Below are 18,740 nucleotides of genomic sequence, written 5' to 3' on the forward strand. Positions count from 1 at the left end.
AATAATAGGCAGCGGAATGATGAAAAAGAGGTTCCGAGGTTTTTTAAACTGGGCTCATGAAGAAGCAATATATTGTTTATAATGATTGCTGGTCGTCAGAGGAAATAACACTAATTTTTTGGGAACATATAAAAATAAACACTACAAAACTCCTTGTGTGTAGAACAGTTACATGTATATTGTAAGCATGTTTTGAACAACGAATTATGTATCTATACCCAATATTCATTAAACTATCTACATGTATAAAAATAATTTTCAATAATATAGTCTATCGTTTAATTCAATTCTCGCACCCTTTGACTTAGAGATGCATACGAATTTAATGCGCATTAGTTTACTTCGCATTAAATATAACCGCCGTGTGAACTATATTTCATTCGAATTAATTTAATGTGCATTATTTACTTCGCATCAAAGTAAAATTTAATGCGCATTCGTGTGAACGAGGCATTAGTAAAAATCGATTGTCAAAGTATCACGTGCGGAAATCCCTCGATTTTCTATTACGTCATCTTAACAAACTTCCACCAGAGTTCGTTTGCTCACAAACGGTATATATGAACTTCCGGTACAGAGTATAGAAAGCACCCAAACACAAACATTTACATTTTATGATATGTATTCGCTTATTAATGCATTACAGGCTAGCCATTATCTCCTAACACTGCCGTTCAATACATCACAGATTTCAAAAGATTGCAAATACAAATATTTCCTCGAGTAAGTCATCTATTAAAAGTAGCAACAAACTCAAAGTTGCACAACATAATCGGGATTCGGCGGTCGGCTCGATTCTAACAGATAAACCCAACAGACATTGAAAATATAAAGAATTTCTATTCAGGTTGCCCTAGGAAATCGAATCCATTTCCTAAAATCAGATCCATCCCGTATGATAACCTTCGATTTACGGCGCAGGATTAATTTGCGTACATTAGAAGTCTTATCTAAAATTATTAGATACGGTTGAAGATTGCATCGGAGGTCAACATTCTACAATCATGTAATATCAATTAAAATAATCAAATAAAATAAACTATAAAAATATATCAAAATTATAACATATTCTCCCAGTAGTCATCTTATTAAATGACCCCCCCCCCCCTCCGCAATAAACAATACTTACACTGTATGAAAGAGTAAATATAACGAACATTCATCGATTCTATAAAGAATACAAAAATAAGTGTTTAGCAAACACGGACCCCTGGACACCATAGGTGCAAGCACCAGGGGCGGATCCAGGAATTGCGGTTACGGGGGGGGGGGGGGCAACTTTATGATGCAGGGGGTCCAGGGCGAAGCCTTTTAGCGGGCAGAACCTCCGGAAGCTTCTGGATTTTACATATTTCATATATGGCTTGAAATATATGTCTCCTATTTAAGTCATTTGTACTATTTTCTATCATTTTTAATGTGGGGAAATTATTAAAATGACGCTAATTTTAAGGGTTTAGGAAAAAAAGTTCTCCCTATAAAGTAATTCAAGAAATCAAAAGATTTTGTCATTTATTTCACTAGGAGTGGAAGAAATTATTGCTTCTTCTATCGTTTAGTACATTTTTCTAAACAAGATACCATGATTTACCTTAAATTAAAAATAAATACCCCCCCCCCCCATTAAATCCGCTACTGATCACTGAAGATATTGTTTCTGAACACAACGGTACTATTTAGCTAGTATAGGGATGATATTGTTGCTGAACACAACAGTACTATTTAGCTAGTAGGGATGATATTGTTTCTGAACACAACAGTACTATTTAGCTAGTAGGGATGATATTGTTTCTGAACACAACAGTACTATTTAGCTAGTAGGGATGATATTGGGTTAACATTTTGTAACCAAATAGTCGTATAAATTCTTTTGACCGATTACCTGTAATAAACCAGTTAATCGTTAAGAATTATAATTCTGAATTACTGAATTATTTCATTTTATTTTAGCTTCAGTTATATTTTTAATTCAATGAGGAACAACATGACCAGTGTTTCCATAAGTAAAGACGTCAACAAAAACCACATGAAAGGAAGAATGTATTTAGAAATTCAAAATGTTCACTTTTTGCAACGTCTTGCCAGAACGGTGCATCATATAATTATTTATTATATTACAATATTTGGCTTCAAGTTTATGATAAAGAAATAATTATATTGTCTTCGAAGTTTGTTTACAAGAATTGCTAAGGTGGCAAAAATCCGTTTGGACGGCACACGCTAATAAAGTTACTCAGCACCTGCGCGTCCGTTCTACATAACACAGCTGACATTTCGTGTTTTTCTCATTTAAGCATTACAATACTTTAAACATTGGGAAGTCACTCAGAAATATGATTTAGTCCGACCTGCATGATTTTTAGGCGCCCCCCTCCATTTTTATTTTCATCCTCTAACTTTGTATAGTGATGTATCTTTCTACATCTATGTTACTTGTCGTCATTATACCATGCATTGTAATGGTACTAATCATTGAACTGATTATTTTAAAAAAAACTATGTGGAAAATATGCTGGCAGCGCGGAATTTATCAGTGTGATACTAGTACTGCTCGGTAGTTTATCTAACGCAAGCCTTATAGACTATAGAGCCTGACTGGGAACTTTGAAAAAGGTTTTACCGACAGAATGGACTATAATTATTGGTACTGCATGAAATTTTACTTTAAAGATTATCAAATCTGATCAGTCATTAAAAATGTTAATATTTAAACATCACCTAGACTTTGAATATTACGACCCCTCCCCCTTTTTTTAAAACATATATGTGATACAGGCACGCGGTGGTATTTCTTTAGTAAAAATAGCCCGGCCAATCGGTTACAAATTTTCTAATCGGTTAGCATTTGTTCACCCGAGTAATCGATTAATTTAACCGGCTTATCGTTGTTATCCATAGTATTAAAATATTTAATACATACATATTATTTATATACTAAACAAACTCGTACAACTCGTACAAGCAAGAGTTACGAAAATCCGGAATATTTCTTTAAAGTATTAGAATAATCCTGTGCTGCAATAGCAAACAAATATTTTGTGACACGTTTTGAAACACGTAGTGTAGGATATGAAATCCGCGTGGGTTGGTTTCGCTGTTTGTACAAAATCACCGGATATTGCTAAAACATGGAATGGAAAATGGAACGGAACGTAAAATGCTTAGTTGATATCATGGGGGTGATCGGCATTTTGTAAGATTAAAGGGTTCATTGTATTATGAACGAGGGCAGCAGAAATTTCATTGAAAACGGGAAGTCATTCTTATGTTCCACCGTTTCATATACTTCATAAGTTTTACACATATACTTACATTGTGCATGGTGTATACATGTACGTATTTTAAAATCGTAATATAACATACTATTTAAGCAAGCGCTTGTGTATACTACCTCTGTTCTCGGAGTTGCCATTTTCTGACACCCTCTCTCTCACCGATTGTAACAGTATGTTGTTTCACAAATATAAAGAAAATTGAAAATGAAAAAATAAAATACCGAAAAAAAAAGTAACCTTTCAAATCTTGACACTTCTTCTCTGGTATTCACCTTTAGAAATAATTTTACAAGCCTATCCAATTAATAAGAGATTTCCTTCCCCTGAAAACAACATTGAAAGACAAAGTTACAATAGTAAATTCTTTTTCTGTTCCCCAGCTATTGTTTTTGTTCTCTCTTTTGATATCTTATTATTTTCATTCTCTGCCGATAAATATTGCAGTCATATTACCGGAGTTACAATATTCTTGTAAAACACTTTTTAACTTCCATACAAACATTTACCAAATGTCTCGTTCACACGTAAACGTAAGTTAATGCGAATCAAATCTGAACCCCGTTCACACGGAAATTTCAATGAGCATCCGTGTGAACGCGGCATAAACTTAATCAATTCATGTTGTAAAACATTTTAAAAAAACAACAAAAAAACGCTTTTACCGCTTGTAAAGAAATTCCTGAAATTGTGATTTTGATGGAATTAATGTATTTGCCCGATATTTTAAAAAAAGAAATCTTAGCGGCATATATCATTTTAAATCCCCATTAATCTTGTGTAATTAAAAAATACCATTGCTTGCCTTCTGAAGAATTCAATCAACGGCTTACAATAAACTTGAACTCCACCCACACTCCTTAAAAAAAATAACAACAAAAGTAAGAAACGAAAAGTTAAATAAAAATTGATCCGATCCAGTGGCGGATCTAGAGGGGGGGGGGTTACGGGGGTTACAAGCCCCCTTTTCACGAGAGAGAGAGAGAGAGAGAGAGAGAGAGAGAGAGAGAGAGAGAGAGAGAGAGAGAGAGAGAATGATCATAGAGTTATTAAAATCCTAGACGATGGAAATTGTTTATACAATCGTGCGTCAACATTTCTATCAGGTGATGAGAATTCATATTATCTTTTATATAGTTTGTATGTAAAACTTATACGGTACCAATGTTGATGCAACAGATGCGCATTTCGACAAATTATGTCTCTTCAGTAATGCTCAGCCGAAATGTTTGAAATCCGAAATAACAATGACGTTTTAGAACTATTATAGGCAAAAACAGTGTGACAAAAAAGTGGAGTCAAATTCCTCTAAGGATAAGAGCTATGCGTGAGGGAGATAATCCTTAATTTTGAAATTAATTTGTAAATTTTGGAACAGCAATTAAATATATATCCGTATTTTCTTGCTAGTAACGAAGTACTTAACTACTGGGCTGTAAAGACCCCCGGGGACTAACAGTCCACCAGCAGAGGCCTCGTCCCAGGGGTATCTGTAATAATTCATTTTATTTTTATTTATTTTAAAACATGATTCGTTTTAAAGTCAAGAGTTACAAATCTACGTCTAATAATTATACAATAACATCCAAATTGGAATTCAGAACTACAAATTGATAGTATTCCTGTTAAGTTGTCGTTTAACTAATTTGACGTACGTTATAACAACTCTCATTTCCTCTTCACCCCCCCCCCCCTTGAAACAATTCTAGATCCGCGCCTGCGATCCATTAACGGACTATTGACATTCAATACTAGTAATTGAGTGCTGGGAGTAATTTGGAAATGTTGTCCAAATGAATACCGTCTGGTCACTGGTCATGTATCGTTATATTTCTTTCAAAAAATTAGAATGTTAGATATCAAATCGGGAAACCTTTCTTTAATATATAATCATGTAGAACACAACACAATGTTAAAGTTTGTCTTTTAAGAAACCATATGACTTCGCTGCATTTGTAATTTATACTTCGTTTCCGGCGGTAGGCCGGGGTTCGAATCCCAGCCACGACAGACCTAAGTCGTTAAAACAGGTAGTGATAGTTCCATCGCCAAACGCTCGGCATCAGGTGTGAATGTCACTGGTCCTCGGAGATGACCTTAAAAACGATTGTTCATTGTCACAGTAGGTGTGGCACGCTAAAGAACCCTCACTGTTCAATGGCCGTTAGCGCCGAGCATAGGCCTAAATTTGAAGCCCTTTATCGGTCTTGGTGAGGTTTCCATATGAGTGAAAAATTTTCGACCGAGACGTTAAGCAAGATACAATCAATCAATCAATCAATCTTTTCCGGCCATGATGATGCGCGGAAAAATTGTTGTGTTCGGCAGTTTTCGTAAAGTCACATGGTAAAAGAAACCTTAATTCCGCGACATAGTGCGGAGAAGAAAAATGTCCTCGTAAAGTCATGCGGTCAATTCCTACTGTCATGTTTTATGCCTATACATCTTCAAAAATAATAAATAGCACCTGATTTCATTAGATGTGGGTTTTTTCCCTTGAAAAACTGCTCACTTGGCCTACAACTAATTTTACCAAAAAAAATAAAATAAAAAAACAAAAAAAAAAACAAAAAAAAAAAAAACAAAAACAAAAAAAAAAAAAAAAAAAAAAAACAAAAACAAAAAAAACCGAAAGAGTTGTTGAAATACAGAAAGTTTACTTTGCTGAACCCGATTCTTTTGTAAAATTTGTAATATCGTGATATTAATGTTTCTTCAATATTCTATCAAGTTTAATTAGCACTATTAAAAAAAAAAAAACTCCAATCAGTAAAGGTGGAGAGAGGCCACTAGGCTGATGTGATATATATTTTCTGAAAATAAATAGTGGCGGTTCCAGAATTTCCCGTGGTTGGGTGGACGGGTGGGGGTATATTAGAGAGTATGTTTTGATGTTGCTCACATTCGTACCGTAATCAAAAGAATTAAGAAAGCAGATTGCATATCCTTGGGTTGAGACATTGCAATTTTCACGTCCTTTATGCGACGCGTTGAACATATACACACCAGATTTTCACCATGTCCACTTATCCCCCGTGTGTTGTTTTAAGAATACGTGCAGTATGGACCCAATATTCTAAGTGTACATGTAAACGAAGTTCGATTGAAATGGGAAGACAAAATCTTTTAGCAAAATATAAATTGACATTTCTTTATTCCTAAAAAAACACAGAATGACATTTTGTTATAAATAAATTTTTGAATCAAATTTCAAATTTGAAAGTCTACATACATATGTTAACGCCATTAGAACAGACAGAACATATCAATCTTGCACTCATATAATGTACATGTACGGTCATTTGTAAATCTTTCTTTTTCTTCACTGTAAATATTATTAGCAAAGAGCATCTTTTCTAATGTACATTATCATTATTTGGAGCATAAAATACGAAAAAACAAAATTAAATAACGGATTTTTTTCTAGAATAAAAAAACTTGAGGTGTATTAAATATGATACATGTAAATCCTAAGTACATGTGTATCTGGTTTTAGTAAGGACAAAAAAACGTTCCCGATTTTATTTTTTATTTTCATTTAACATGCCGGTATGTAATGCCAGAAAGCTGACGATAATCAAGCCGTAATCATTTTCTGTCGATGAATAGAATAACTATTGTACAGGTAGATAGCCCTAACAGGTAAACAACGGTACTTCAGACCACGGCGGTGTAACTCTGCCCCGCGATGAAATCCCTCAGCGGGATAGCGCAGGAAGGATTAACATACCGCGGGGGGAGCGCGGTCTAATACGGGATCCGCGCTGGCCGTACTCAACCATTTTGGGTGCCAAATCTAGAGCTTTACTCATCTTCTGATTTAAATGTGTTCTATGGAGGGTTTGATTGTTTTCAACTTCTTTATCTGTATATGTCAGTAATACCATTTAAGTAAATGTGTGGTGAAAAGACGGGGGGGGGGGGGGGGGGGCTCTACATCCGCTTATAAATAAATAAGAATATGGTCTTTGTCAACAACAACAAAAAAATGGGGAATGCAACTTATTGTTAATTTTTTTTTTTAATTTAGGTACCTGTAAGTATTATATATATTAAATATTTTCTTTTAAACCAAAATTAGAAGAAGAAGAAAATCACAAAAAAAACCTGCATAATTTTGGTAACGTGTTGAACAAGATACGATGTTGGTGACGTCATTTCTCTATTACGTAATACGCCTCATTTGGACCCAAAGTCTCATGATACGTCCCTCTCGAGAATATTTCACTCAGAGACGTCACCACTGCCGGTGAAGTTCTGCAAAATTTAGGCTTATTCTCAGCGCTTATGGCCATTGAGCAGGGAGGGATCTTTATCGTGCCACACCTGCTGCGACATGGGACCTCGGTTTTTGCGGTCTCATCCGAAGGACCGCCCCATCTAGTCGGCTCTTATGACAAGCAAGCGGGTGTTGTGGACCTATTCTAACCCGGATCCCCACGGGGTCATGTATACTTCAGAGAAAAAGGGTGAAATAATATGTATTTATATGACCTTGAACCCCGTAGGCCTCTTTGGTTTCATGGGATACCATGCCAAACTTTATTTGAAAAGAAAATGTCCCCAGTCTAAGTCCTAACCAATTTATTTGTAATTTGCCTAACCCAGATCGGGGTATGAACATATTTAAATTGATTAGAAATATTGTCATTTAGTATTTAAAATGCGAAACGAAATTGAAACGAACTCTACCGAAACTAAACGAAATCCGCTCAAACGAAATGAAATGCACCAAAACGAAAGATAACGAAACAGATTGTATAACCGAACTCGAATGATTATTCAATATTTCAGGCCCCTGTGAAGGTTATCAAGTATGAATGAAATTCGCTTCCCCTTTGATGTAGTATTTCGTTTTGACTACGTTGGACCCCCCCCCCCTTTTCTTTTAAACCTACGAGGGGGAGGGGGTAACCGATATTGGTTCTCCCTAACAGAATTCATGTTTGAATTAAAAAGTCATCTCATTCTTAATCTAAATCAGAAAATACCAATAGTTATATAAGGAATCATCTGTTAGAAGCCAGGGACGGATCCAGGAATTGTGGTTACGGGGGGTGCCACTTTATGAGACAGGGGGTGTGGGGGGCGAAGCCCTGGGGAGGGGGAGGGGGAGGGACGGGGCAGGGGGCGAAGCCCCGGGAAGCTCCTGGATTTTACAGATTTTATATGACTTGAAATATATCTCCTATTTAGTCTTTTGTACTATTTTCTATCATTTTTTTATGTGGTGACATTAATGAAATTACGCAAATTTTAAGGGTTTTTGGACAAAATTAAGTTCTCCCAATAACGTTATTGAAGAAATCAATAGATTTTGTCATTCATTTCTCTGGGAGTGGAAGAAATTATTGCTTTTTACATTGTTTTGTATTTTTTTCTAAACAAGATACCACGATTTACGTTAAGTTTGAATATTGGGGGGGGGGGGGGGTGGGAGCTCCCTATATTATTTACTATTTTTAAGGCGTAATGCCGCTTTTGAATCGCGTGATGACGAATTTGGATTAGTGCTATTCTACTTTTGAGGTATTGTTACGCATTTTCAAATGACATTATTATAGAAATATATGTAGTTAAGGGTAACATTGAAAATTTTCACCCCCAGAAAATCATTGTCAACCGATGTTTAAAAATGCCAATGTTACCCTCAACTACATGCAATATTCGGACGAACAGCATCTTCATAATGCCAAGGGTTTGTGATTACGCACCCTCCCTATTTATGTGGCGGGTACGCGATCACAAAACCTTGACATTGTGAGAATGGGGGAAAAGTAAAATTGATGTGCGAGCCCTTAATAATGAATAAACACCATCTTTTCTGTGGAAGTTTTATTAACTTTATCAAAATCTTGGCATAATATAGTGGTTTTACAGACTTAAAAAGTATGGTATCTTCAAGTTTTTTTAATCCCCCTTTTTTCCTCTTAATTTTTGTGTATCTAATTAGACTACATCCTGAGATGCACCCAGACGTGTAGCGATAGTAGATGAGCGGATCATACGATCTAATTTTAATTAGACTCCAAACATGTAAAGGGCACTTGGCTATGGGGTTAGTCTTGTTTGCGGGTAAAAATAAACAGAAAATATTGTGGTCGGGTTCGATGTTGGAGATGAAAATAAGCGATAAATCCTATCTGTTGAAGGAACTTCGCTCCATTGCGAACAGGAACATTACATCAAGGCCAGGCGCAGCAGACGACAGGGCTGAGATTGTAGGCTTAGTTGGCTTTCACCGTTTATCTTCGTGTGTGTAATACATGACTGCTAAACTCAACATTGCCAGCAGAGACGAGGGAACTAAGACTACGGATAAAAGTATCTAAACGTGGTAAAGTAAGAATGTTGATGATTGTAAAACGCAGGTCTCCTTTATTCAGAATTTCCTTTGATCACTCTAGGTCTGCTTCCCGAGACGACATTCATTTTAGCTACCGGACGAGGAAAATTATAGTATTTCTCTATGAAATTCTTCACAAATATCATTGTATCGATTACATATACACATATCTTAATTGTTGTTTATCAATATCCTTGATAGAAAAGATTATAAGATTGTACCAAAGCCACTACAGTTGTTTTACCAGTTCCGAATTTTGACCAGTTCCGAATAGTTAAATTAGTAAAACATATAAATAGAATTAAAACAGAAGAGTAAAAATGCATCGATAGCCCTGTTATGAAGGTGGGTAATTGGTCGTTTAAGCAACATGAGTTGCTTGACTTTCTTCGATCAGGTCTGTTGGATTCGGACTATTTTTAGAAATGACCCACTTTCGTTTTATATATATCCTAGTCACTGCAACGCTTGTGCGAGAAGAATATGTCAGACGCGCGTGTTTTTAAAGCAGATTACGTGAAGTTTACACCAGCAAAAGTGAGTATCAAATCAGCCCTTTCAATCCCCAGATTCACAAAAGAAAAAGAATTGAACTTATATAATCAATATTGGATTAATTTTGGCTTGTCATTTATGAGTTCCGAATAACTACACGAATATCCAATGAAATTTTTTCTGGGACATGATTAGCAACTTTGACATACATGCAGATTCTATCCTTGTGTCTGACACATAAACAAACTTTAATTAAGAGGTATGAGTTGTAAAAATAAAATAGCATATGATGATGAAAGACGATAGTTGTATATAGGGGGGGTGGGGGGGGGGGCAGTTCATGTATGGGCTACAGTTTTCACAAATGCAGCAATATCTAGCCCCAGTTTTAGTACTTAAAGCGAACAAATAATTAGGTTTCCACATGAGGTTACATCAAGATACACTGACATAAAAGATATAGTGAATTTTTTTTATTTTAGGAGTAGTTAACTTGCAATGGAGAAAACTAAACCTGTGAAGCCAAAGGGAAGTCCAGTTATTCGTTCAGCTAGCAAGGTTAAAAAGAAGTATAGAAGAGGTTTTCCTTGTTCACCAACCAGGAATACAAGGGCTAAAAAGGCTCTATTTGAGGTACAAACAGGGAAGAGTATAAATAAAACTGCTGCAAAGTATGATCTATCCTTTTCCTTCCTCCAGAGAAGAGTAAGTGGGAAAGTATCAGTCCAAAGTAGAAATGGGCCAAAGCCTTTTTTATCACTTGATGAAGAAAATGTTATAGCTCATTATGTCAGTGAAATGGCATTAAGGGGTATGGGGCTAGGACCTTCAGATATATTAGATTTAGTGCAGAACTTTCTGAAAAAAGAGAAGCGCAAGAACATGTTTAAAGATAGTAGACCAAGCTATGCTTGGTATTATGGCTTTATGGCTAGACATACTGACAAACTGGAAAAGCGGAAAGAGACACTTCTAGAGGCTTCTCGTTCAAAAGTAACCAAAGACGTTGTAGATAAGTGGTTTGACCAATATACAGCATTTCTGTCGGAGCAGGACATGTTAGACACGCCCCACCGCATATTCAATGCAGACGAGACTGGGTTTACTATGGGGAGCAAAGCTGGTTCTGTTATTGGTCCATGTAGACAAAGGTATTCAGGTGATATTCCACACCTGTCAGGAGGGTCCACAAAGCAAAGGCTGACAGTAATGTACTGTGCTAATGCAGAGGGAGCAGTGTTACCCCCATTTTGTGTGTATCCAGGGCCTAAACCAACTGCCTATGACCCTTTGAATGGGGCGACAAGAGGAACAGTAATACACTACACTCGAAAGGGATGGATGGATTCAAACACTTTCTCTGCATTCATAGACCACTTTGATGAAAATGTGAGTAAAGATGATCGGCCAGTGGTTTTACTAATTGACAGTGTTAGTTCTCATATCAATATGGATATATTTACCAAAGCAGCAACCAAGCAAATTGAGATCTACAGGTTAGTGCCTAACGCTACTCACCTTTTGCAACCTTTAGACAAGGGTGTATTTGGTCCGTTCAAAAAGGAATGGTATACTACAGTCCGAAAAAACACTAGATTAAACCCTGACAAACCTATTACCAAAAAGAACTTTGCAGCAAAGTTAAATGAAACATACCTTTCATTTTATAGGCCAAGTATTGTCATTGGAGCTTTCAAAGGCTCTGGCATATACCCTGTATGCAGACAGGCCATATCAAATGACAGACTTAAGCCATCTAAAACATTCACTGTCACAGATGAAGATAAAGAGGAGGAAGGACCTATAACATCCAGCAACACGGAGGAGAATAGGGTTCCAGAGAAAAAATCCGTAGCAGCAACAGAAGCTTTTGGGATGTATAGCGATGCTATAGGAACACCAACCAGGGAACGGTACGAGAGGAGAATTGAAGAAGGTTGGGATCTTGAAACTCTTTCTCCAGGCTTCAGTGTTTATAAAAAATTGAAAGAGAAAACACACTCTTCTGTCTTGTCTGTGACAAGTCCAATAGATACACCCAAGGAGACAGATAGTGTATCCCATGATGGTCAGGATATGGAACAGCAAACACCAAACTTTGGACTGGACTTGCTTGCTTCTGCTGCTCTGGAAAGTGGCCCTGAAGAAAGACAGAATGCTGGAATGATTAGTTCTCCAGAGAATACTGATACAGGAGTAGATGTTTCACCAGCCTTGTTAGAAGTAACCAGACTACCAAAAGCAACGAGGACTGATGCAAAATGTAAACCCAGAAAACTGTTAAGTTCTCTGCCATACAGCTTGACATCAGCTGGTGCCATAAGAGAAATGGCTTTGCATAAACTTGATTTTGCCAGAAAGAAAGCAGAAAAAGAAAGAAATGCAAGGAAACGCTATTCACAGAAGAAAGCAAGAGAGGGTAAATCCAAGTCAGCTGTAGTTACATGTACCAAACGTCAAAGCCAAGTTAAAGTAAAGTGTTCAGCAAGAATTGCACAGGCAACAAAAAGGAAGAACAATAAGAAAGCTGCAGCAGCTAACTCTGGTACATCTGAAACAATATGTCCCATCTGCTCTGGTAGTTTTGAAGAAGAAAATTTGCTTCAAGTGGGAACAACATGGGTGGAATGTGATTCCTGTCAAAAATGGATGCACAAGGATTGTATTCCAATAGGTTATTCTGATGAAATGACATTCAATCCAGGCACTGCAGCTGTGGACTTTATCTGCCATCTTTGTGCCACTGAGGCGTCTTCATGTAATTAAGTTAATAAGATACAGAATGGTTTCTTTCCAATAAAGGTTTTGATCTTGTAAAAATAGGGGATACCTGCAATAGTAATTAAAAAAACAAATTTAAAAACATTAAGACATATAAAAATTTTATGTGAATAACATTTCTGTAGGATTGTCTAAATATTATATACTCTTATTATTTTATAATCTGTAATTTGAATTTTAATCTGTCATTTTTTCAGAAAGCCAAAACAGGACATGTAGAGATTGGTGAAAGTGCAGAAATATGGATTAAGAATTCAGTTATTAAAGGTTACCATGTGTATGAAATTCGACCACCTACTGTTGCCATGTCAACAAACCGGCTTATGGTTGACTTAGAGTATACAAATATTGTTGATCCTCATGCATCTCTTGTTTGGGTACCAGAGCTATCTACATTTCCTAATGAGCTGCATGAAATAACAACAGATGCTAAAAGACATCTTCAGTTAAAAGATATTGCAGGTTTGCCAATAGGACATGCCCCAAGAGGATTAGGTTTTGTTTTTCGACAATTAATAGAGAGGGGATGCAGAGTAGAGGCTATTGCACTGGGGGATCCATGTCCCAGTTTCCCCCCTTGGCCTCCAGTTATGGAGAAGGGAGGTGGTGTTGTCATACCATGTGATTATATTATTTCGTCAGTGTCTAAAGATTATTTGAATGAAGCCAAAGAACTCATAATCAGTACACTAAGTAACATGCCTGAGCGAGAAGCTATGGCAGTAGACATTGTATTTACTTAAGTTTCTAAATAGTGAGCATTTTGTGTTGTATATTGAAGGTTTCAAGACACTTAATTATGTTTTTTTTTCTTAACCAAAACAGGATTTTAAATATCAGAGAATTTAGAATTTCATGAGCAAATGTTTCAATTATAAAGACATATGAAATTTGCATAACAATGATACAATGCCATTTGGCATGTGGTATAAAAATAGAAGAATCTAGTCAGTTATTTTTTCAGCATTGTTTTAATTGTGTAAAATTGTTTTGATAATAAAAGGTTTAATGCACATATGTATTTTCTGGCAATTTTAAGATATTACTTTGCATAACAGTGATTGCACATGTAAATGGGAGATACTTGAACTCAAAATATCAAAGGATACCCAGGACATATCAACAGAACAGTATATTACAGGATATGTTTGCACTGGGGTCGATTTGTGTGGTAACCGATAACGTATTCGGAACTCATCGGGTTATTCGCAACAGGTAAAACGGCGACCTAGGTTTGTTGGCGCAATACATATTTCTCAAAATAAATATTACATGTTGATAACTTGTATTAGAATCCACAGACATAGAAGTAATTTTATCATACAGTTTCGATTTTAAATAACCATTAATTGTGCTGTCAGCAGTGACCAACCGTAACCCTATTCGGAACTGGTAAAACGACTGTAGTGAGAGTAAAACAAAGCAATTATGCATGCTGGAAAATAGCATGCCAGTTGGTTCTGTGCCTTGCGAAAGATCATTTTCTGCAATGCGACATCTGCCCTGGATACCGCTTGTGGCCTCAGCCAAGGCGGTTCTAAAAAAAAGCAACTTTTGTTTATGCCGCGAGCGCCACCTACTGATGGTACAGTATCAATTTGCAAGGTGAAGTACAACATCTAGGATAATTATGTATCTTCTAAAATAAACATGACAATTTGATAACGGGAAACTTCATTGAATCACATATATCGGCGATTTATTGTGGACAATGAAGTACGCCTGATTTATTTTCCCTTTGTGTCCTATTACAAATATTAGAGTTATCGTTCTTGTAAATTCTACCCATCAGGTTAAAAAAATTATTTAACCACATTCACATTATGTTCAGACATATACGCATATCTCAGTGTTGTTTAAAGAAAAAGGAAGTTCAAATTATTTAAATGTCACCGTAAAATCTGCGTATATGGCCGATTTCTGGTTTTGCAACGTATTTTCTCACTTCAAAATACCGACAAAATGTCATTTCGTACCACGTGCTTTCTATATCACCATATACGTAAAGTTTGAACTCCTTACTTTCGTTTCACGTTAATACCTTCGTATTTAAACCTCGGGCTTTATCATATTAAACGGTGAAAAATACCTAGCGCAGTGAGGTCAACTTTTTGTGATTGCGGGAAATGTTGCCACCAGCGCCACCTACCGACGGCGCCCAATGCTACTTTGATCACTCTAGGTCTGCTTCCCGAGACGACATTACACTTACCCCGGCAACGGGGACGCGTAATTATTTATATATATAATAATATAAGTATTGCCTTTTTTTTTAATGTTTGCTTGTAAGAGTTATCGCTCCTTTCGCTGAAATACATGAATACATTTACATTGGCCTGATCGGGCTAAAAAATATAGTATGTTGGTTTCTACTTTCACGGTTTTTTCACCTCAATTTCTTATAGGGACATTTTCTAGGGTAGGTAGAAAGAGTGGAAGCCAACATATATTGTTTTTGGCCTTGGATATGAATTCGCTTAACAATATATATACAGCCTAATCGGTTGTCGTCCGTCGTGCATGAACAATTGTTTATTTTTAACTTCTTCTTGAAAACTACCTGTGAAAATCTTTACGAATTTGGTATGAAGTATTATTTGGACAAGGGGGACGTAAATTGTAAATTTCAGGTCTGCAGCACCCCTGGGACCTTCAGGGCAGGGCAAAAACTGCCCAAAATTGACAACTTTTCAAAATTCTTCTTAAGAACCGACCACGTGTAAAAAAAAAAAATCATTAATGGGTGGTGAAGGAGAGCAGGAAGGGTTATACCAAAATTGTAAATTTCATGATCCCCGGGGTAGAGACTCTGACCCCAGGGCATGGCCAAACAACTATATAGTGTTTATGTGTAAAACACTTAAATAACACTTAAATAACATCTTCTTTATTGCTGTTGATACTAAATTGAAACTAAGTGGATAAAGCAGGTAGTCTTTTACCAATATTGTAAATTTGATGATCCCCAGAGTAAGGGTTCTGACCCCAGGGTGGGACCAAACTTAGTATATAGTATTCATGTGTAAGTTTGCTGATACATATGTACTGTATAAAAAACTCTAAATGCATACTTAGGAATAGCAGAAAAGGATGTACAAAAAATGGTGAATTTCAATCAAAACCCAAGGTTATGACTTAAAGACCGAGGTTTTCAACCGGTCGGTTTTCCTCCGGTAAGTTAAGTGCGGGGCAGAGCTAATTTAAGGCAGGTGTGAAGACCCGAGCCCGAGAAAACCCTGCTAGCTTGTATATACCATCCCAAATATACAGGATGTTATCTGTGTTACCTGCATTACCTGTACGTTTTTATAAGATTGAAAAATTCATGGTAGTCATTTTCTTGTGCAGGTTATTTCTGTTATCAATAAATGTTTATCAAAATACATTTGTAAATCAATTTTATTGTCTTCCCTCTTTTTATAAATGAACTGTCCATTATTTGAAGAGTTTTAAAGAGAAACTAATCTTTTGCAAATTGTTTAAGCACATCTTATTTGAATAACTACACTGTCATGAAACCATATATGAATGCTTTGGACAGACATTCAATTAGGAAAAAAAAATACCGACCGACCGACCCATGTTGAAAATGGCGGGTTGGGTGCGGGAAACGAAGATATTTTTAAGGATGGCCTTACCTATGAACAAAAGGAACAAAGAAGAATTTAAATGGTGTTTCCATATGTTTAATGATTCTGCTATCTATGATCAATCTATCATTCCCTCTAAGGTCCACAAATACCTGTTAATGTCTAAAAAGGATATCAAAATATACTATGACTAACTAAGCATATCAAACTGTAATGATCTAAACAAATCAAACACTTGTCTGAATTTTATAAAAGCAGAAGATAATAAATATGAGACACTGAAGCGAATAAAAAAGTTTTATATAAATATTCATTCATTCAATAATTTAATAATAAAATAATCATGACATGGAATTTGTTGTTTTTTGTGAACCTACTGAAGATTTAAAGCTTAAAACTAAAACTTGTAAACTTATCGTTTTTGATGCAATAGGTAATAATAAGTTTTGGAAATAAATCTTTGACATTTAGACGTTAACAGAGGTGTCGTCGCGTATCTCAGTATTTAAAAGTTAGGATCGCAGGTTTTTCAGATGAAATGTGAATATTCATGTAAGAATGGACTTTAAAATCAGAGGTCCCGTGTCATGATAAAAGCTTCTTCACTACTACTGCCCTGAGTCTAAATTTGTGGGACTTCTGCCACTGGTGAAGTCTCAATATGAGTGTAAAGTTGTTGACGGGACGTAAAACGTAAAATGCTTATTCTCATGTAAAATGGTAAAAATAACGAAGAGTGGTCATAATTATCTATATTATCTCACACAAAATGTATCAGTAGAATTCTCTATATTATCTCTACACAAAATAGATCAGTAGAATTCTCTATCATCTCTACACAAAATGTATCAGAATAATTCTCTATATTATCTCTATACAAAATGTATCAGATTAATTTTCTATATTATCACTACATAAACTGTATCGGAAGAATTCTTTATATTATCTCTACACAAAATGTATCAGAAGAATTCTCTATATTATCTCTACACAAAATGTATCAGAATAATTATACCCCCCGCAACAAGTTGTGGGGGGGTATACTGGAATCGGGTTGTCCGTCTGTCTGTCCGTCCGTCTTTAGACGCAATGGTTTCCGGGCTCTAAAGCATTATCCTTTCCACCTACCGTCACCATATCATACATATGAACTACCCATGGGATGAAGATGTTCCCTATCGATTTTGGGGTCAAAAGGTCAAAGGTCACCGCACTGGACATCGAAGTAGCAATATGGTTTCCGGGCTCTAAAGCATTATCCTTTCCACCTACCGTCACCATATCATATATATGGACTACCCATGGGATGAAGATGTTCCCTATCGATTTTGGGGTCAAAAGGTCAAAGGTCACCGCACTGGACATCGAAGTAGCAATATGGTTTCCGGGCTCTAAAGCGTTATCCTTTCCATCTACAGTCACCATATCATACATATGGACTACCCATGGGATGAAGATGTCCCCTATCGATTTTGGGGTCAAAGGTCACGTGCACCGGACATCGAAGTAGCAATATGGTTCGGTTTGTCATGCCATTTGTTTTTTACACTCAGAAAAGGGGTACTTTATACTAGTGATGAAACGATTGTCGCCGATGATCGATTGTCGGTCGTTCAGAGACCTACGATGCTACTAATCGATTACAAAATAAAAGTCGCCGACATCGTTGACCAAACAAAATCCGGAAATCACTTCAACTTTGTTCAAATTTTATTTTCTGTATGTCAAACCCGATCAAAAATAAGCAAACAAAATGGCGGGAGATATGAAGGACGGCAACAACAATGACATTCAACAGTCAAATAAAGGAGCCTATCTCTGATATCTTTGATACAATGAGATTATAGATAAATTCCATCACTTGATATATTGGAATCCTGATTTATTTACCTGTGAATAAATGAAACAAAAAAGAATTCAAATGTTGTTTCCATACATTTAATGATTCTGTTACATCTAATTTGAGGGGAAAACACTTAAATGCCAATTCCGATTATAATCGATTATTAATCGATTACTTGTGTCCGATTATTGCCGATAATCGATTATGGTTTTTGGTCCGATTGCCCATCACTACTTTATACCTACTACCAACACCCTTTGGGAGATTGGGGTAAGCGGGGGGTATTCTTAGTGAGCATTGCTCACAGTACCTCTTGTTTTCTATATTATCACTACACAAAATGTATCAGAAGAATTCTCTATATGATTTCTACACAAACTATCGAAAGAATTCTCTTTATTATCTCTCTACAA

At 36.2% G+C, this 18,740-nt stretch overlaps 1 protein-coding gene across 7 annotated transcripts in view; it reads left to right on the forward strand.

Moving 5' to 3' along the window:
* LOC125648763 (E3 ubiquitin-protein ligase TRIM71-like) overlaps positions 1–18,740 on the forward strand; it is a 157,135-nt gene that overhangs the window by 16,493 nt on the left and 121,902 nt on the right. For 2 of the 7 annotated variants that reach the window (XM_056151525.1, XM_056151528.1), the window contains exon 1: positions 9,422–9,609. The exons of 3 other annotated variants lie outside the window; for them this stretch is intronic. The gene's annotated coding sequence lies outside the window, so the exon portion shown is untranslated. Of the gene's footprint in view, positions 1–9,421; positions 9,610–18,740 lie in introns of those variants that run through there. 2 more of the 7 variants (XM_056151527.1, XM_056151531.1) reach the window with 2 other exon arrangements.

This window comes from Ostrea edulis, chromosome 10, assembly GCF_947568905.1.
Source record: "Ostrea edulis chromosome 10, xbOstEdul1.1, whole genome shotgun sequence".
In the NCBI taxonomy this organism is placed as follows: domain Eukaryota; kingdom Metazoa; phylum Mollusca; class Bivalvia; order Ostreida; family Ostreidae; genus Ostrea; species Ostrea edulis.